Below are 4,627 nucleotides of genomic sequence, written 5' to 3'. Positions count from 1 at the left end.
AGCAGTAAACGGATCTCCATCCATGGTTCTGATACCATGTAAGCTATAAGAAGCTTAAGGAAGATTGGAGAAGAAGATAACTTTTCTTATTAGACGTTTTTCTCCTTCCTTACAATGATGTCTAAGCTAAGATATATATATGAGTGAAGAGGGTCCTAGACAGAGCCCTTTAGGGCACAGCTCAGCATGTGACAGCACATCCCATCAAGGGTTCAAGACGGTTGGATAGGATCGCTTCCTTAGCTGGCAACGCCGTACGAAGGCAGTGCTTTAGCGTCATATGAGTAGTATATTTACTACCGTTGGAGGAAGGCGCAGTGGGCTTGATGGGCTGAGACTGATGGACCGTTGGTGTCTTCAGACTTAGAGTTAGTGCATATGGCATCAATATCACTTATTCTTTTAAATTTGTTATTTATTTCAGTATATTTTTCAAATAATGTTTTACAAATTGCATAAATTTCTTAAAATGAATATTATCATTCACGAGTTAGTTTCATAATTGAATCTTGCCACAAACGCACGTGCCAGTCCACAGCCGACATGAGCTTGATTCACTCTTCTTGTCTTTGGTTTGACTACGTTTGATTTTGAATAAAATCAGTTATGGAACTGAGGATTTGATTTTATTTGAAGAATGTGAACAAAATTAACTCGGAAACACGGAACAAGAAAGAGTAACACATAACAAAACAGGTTAAATATAACAGTTAACGTGTGGTTGTAAGATTTGGTGCCAAAGTAACACTGTTTGATTTGAGAGATGATCATAACTTTTGTTGTAAACATGTCTTGTTTCATGAATCAAACCAGCTGGTGTCTCTTGTTCAAACAATTTTCTTGACTTTTGAATTCTCTAGTCTTTCATACTAACCATACGGTCCATACCACCAACAAAATACGACTACTTCGCCATAATTTGATTTTCTTAACCAAAAATCATTGGCCTTAAGAACCATTAGTTTCTTCAAACCAAAGACCTGAACATGTTACCAAAAAGAAATTCAGACTGCAGTCTACAACACGTTTAGCTATCTCTTTGGGCTCATAACTGTCAAGTTGTCAACACTTCACAGCAATCGATTGTGGTAGCCTGAATCTTTTGTGTATATATAATTCTAGGGTCGGCCCGCCCTGCGGGCGGGATATGCTTTACTTGTGATCTACATTATTATTTTTTGTAAGATTTTCTGGTTTATGTTTTTGGTTTGCGTTGCTCAAAAAAAAAAAATTTGTTTTGCATTTGCAAGAGATGTGTATGATAATGATTTTTGTTTTTAGAAAGTTTTAGGTGAGGAGAGATTATATGTGATAAGATATATTTTTCTTTTTTTCAATAGTTGTTTCTTTATTAAAGAGTTGTGGTATTGGTATGGTGTAACGGCTTCAAATGGTCTTCATGTTGTTTTTTTTTTACAAAAATTTGATTCCGTATTTGATGTGTTATTTATGGTTTGTAATATTTAGGTTCGGAATGATTGGGTTGTGGGTAAACTTTTGTGTGTATGTTTTAAGAGTATTTACTTGAAATCTTAGTCTTTCGACATGCTATTGGAGTGGAAGTGGTGATTATTTAAAGTTGCATTTCTTATTAAAAGTAAAATGTTATATTGAATGAGAAGAAGGTAGTAATATAAAGCTAATCAAAGTAAGAAAACATTAAAACTGGAAAGTATGAAAACTAAATAGTGACCAACACCAAGAACTTATCCATGTGTTTATAGTAATAAAAATCACTAAATCGATTTTCGAAATTATTGAGATGACACTTTCTTGGTGGCATTGTAAAGATCATATTAGTTTCATATCACATTTTCAATAAATAGACGTCACATAAAGGAACGTTTGATCTATCTCAGCATTTGTCAGCTCCAGACATGTCGGTTTGATGTTCATGGAAATCCATAAATTTCATGCATTCCTCATGTGCATAGAAAAATTATGGCATAGAGATAGTTACCTTTACCATAGTTGTTACAATTATTAATGAAGTTGTGTTCTATTTTTATTACGTCGGTATATATATTTTAATATGTTTGTTTTAGTATAAGTTATCTAATTTCATTTTTGTTATGTTTTGTTACCATTATGGTAATATCGACCAAAGAAAATTGTAGCCTTTTATGTTTTCAGTTTTTATCCGTAGAGTAAAGTGTGAACAATAATACAATGGCTTTAGCATCTGAGATTTACTGCTTTACAACTAAAAAGAATTTCTTTTGTCACGAAATAACTAAAAAGAGTTTCTAAGTGGAAAATCATCAACAACAAACACTACTTCTGTGCTTCTCTCTCTCTCATCACCTGTAACCCATTTAGCTTCTTATTCTTCTATGTCATCTCACGTACAAACCATCTGTTTAATCAAATTTTCAATACGACCATGAAAAAGTATTTTCTTTATCATGTGTGGTGTGATATAAGAAGAGTGTGTTTACCACTTTGCAGATGTTTTTTTCCTTTCAGTGTCTTTGAAGCTTCTTCGGCATAAGCTCGAGCAGCTTCTGCTGCATCTGCTTCCTTTGCAGCTTCTTCAGCCGCTGTCATGGCAGCTTCTACCTTTGAAACTGCCTGTTCTGCAGCTGCTTCTGCCTCATGTGCGTTCATAGTCTTCTGGCTAATTCTGTATTAATCTGGACATTTTTCTGAACACTCCTTTCATCTCTGTTTGTTTTAGGTGCATGTAAAGAAAGAACTCTATGTTTTCCAGACGATGTTACCAAATATATTCTCCTGTGGGAAGCCAAAAGGATGGGAATATGCAACTCTATAACTGTGTTTAACCTGTTAAGAGAGAATTCTGATCAATAAACGTCCCAAGTCGTTGTGAGTGAATCATGTCACAGTTCTGCTAACAGCCAACGAAGCAAATTGATTGCACAAAAATTACATGCACACGATACTGTGTCAAATACGTTCAAATGGCTGTACCAACTGATTAATTCTTAACTTGATAAGTGTATCACTATCCACTAAGATCTTAAGAACGGTTGCACAGTTACTTAAGGCATAATCATTTATATTTATTTATTTTAAAACTTACTAAAGCTTTTAAAATATAGTGACAAAGTTCGTAGTAACCAGAGAATTACTGCAAAGGAAAAAAAAACGCAAACCATTAAGCCTTGGATCATGGATAGTAATGGGGGTGGTAGCAACGTCTGAGGGGGTGTTCTCTTTTTTGTTTGTTAGTTCAGATGTAGGAATTGAATAAACCTCCTTGAAAATTTTCCTGTTTAAACAAAAATTAAGAACTTTGAAATTTGTCTCATAAGAAGATCATGTTACAAAAAACGCATTGGTCATAGTTACCTGAATGATTGTCTTTTGAAACGAATGTATTTCCAGGATAGTTCCGGGAGATCACTAGGGAGGCTTAATAACTCGGAAATTTTCATGTAAGCAGCTTGACAAATAAGAGCGTTTATAATAAACAAATAGTATCTCCCAGACTAATAAAAAATAATCAGTAAAAGATATATCATCACGTACTTGTCATCATGGACATGAACTCCCCACTCTTCATTATGGAAAGCAATGCAAGATTGGTCTTTAACATGAAACAACCAAAAAAAAAACCATCAGGTCAAGGCATAGCAGAGGAAAATATTCAAAGCGAGATAAAGTTAAGGAATAAGCCCATCAATGTAAGGAAATGACAAAGAAACGAATCATGTTTATGTGGTCATTGTACAATATAGATCTCGTGATCATAAATCAATACTCAAGATTTGAGCTCTACATTCAAACACTTACTTCCAACCTTAATACCAGATCTTTTAAACTACTCAAGATCACCATCATAAGAAAGACAATGAATATTACCAGATTTCGGAGTGATCCAAGCACATCTTTTACGATCATCAGAGAAGCAATCACCGGCCTTTTCATCTCTCTCCTCTGTCATATTCCTTCTCAGTGACGATGAAGTGTTTGACAAACTACGCCGCAAAGCTCTCTTCCCGCTTGAAAAAACGCGATACTCAATGGTGACGACTCTGAAGTTTTACAAAAGTTTTAGGAAGATTAAGAAAAAGAGGAAAAGCTCACATGTTTATAGATTATAGATTCACACTGTAGAAATATGAGTGGATGTATTGAATGTGAAATCGTATGAAGAGTGGGAATATACTATTACTGAGAGGCTTAAGATTTGATAATATTTAGCGTTTTCCTTTATGTTTAAAAAGAGAAATCGCGAGCTCGTTTCATTGCACTTCCTGTGGCAAAAAGTCGCAGCAAGGTTTTCGATTTTCTCAAGAACTGTGGCGTTTGCATAGGCGTTGGCCATAGGCGCAGTGGCGGCTGGAGTTTTCTTACCAGTGTTGTTGCGAACTGCGATTTTCTCTTTCGTATTTCCAGACATTGTTTTGATCAAGCGTTTTGCGGCTATGAGTTAGAGTAATCCGTACCTCCCCTCCTTCTAGCGCCAAACTGTGGGAACCAAAATTCGCACTGTCGATTTACGTTTAAATTAGGAAACTAGGAAAAGCCTAATTTCCCAGAGGTCCCGGATCTCTGCGAGAGCCAACGGCAAGTGACCAAATATATGCGGAAATCATGAAATGATAACAAACGAGTTTAGAGAAAACAGTAGATCTTATTTCGAGTCCGCGTGAGAGCGTTG

General features: G+C 35.5%; 1 long non-coding RNA gene across 2 annotated transcripts; it reads right to left on the bottom strand.

Annotated features, from left to right (window-relative positions):
- Nucleotides 1-2,142: 2,142 nt before the first annotated feature.
- LOC106325787 lies at nucleotides 2,143-3,207 on the bottom strand. Of its 2 annotated transcripts, XR_001267053.1 has the most exons (4): nucleotides 3,117-3,207; nucleotides 2,721-2,784; nucleotides 2,439-2,664; nucleotides 2,143-2,356 (listed from the first exon to the last, which is right to left on the bottom strand). It is a non-coding gene; the product is annotated as an uncharacterized LOC106325787 (long non-coding RNA). The 2 variants fall into 2 exon arrangements; XR_001267052.1 differs by having other exon boundaries at nucleotides 2,439-2,784.
- Between the last annotated feature and the right edge of the window lie 1,420 nt (nucleotides 3,208-4,627).

Source organism: Brassica oleracea, chromosome C2 (genome assembly GCF_000695525.1).
Source record: "Brassica oleracea var. oleracea cultivar TO1000 chromosome C2, BOL, whole genome shotgun sequence".
Taxonomy (NCBI): domain Eukaryota; kingdom Viridiplantae; phylum Streptophyta; class Magnoliopsida; order Brassicales; family Brassicaceae; genus Brassica; species Brassica oleracea.
This window is presented reverse-complemented; position numbering and strand designations above follow the sequence as displayed.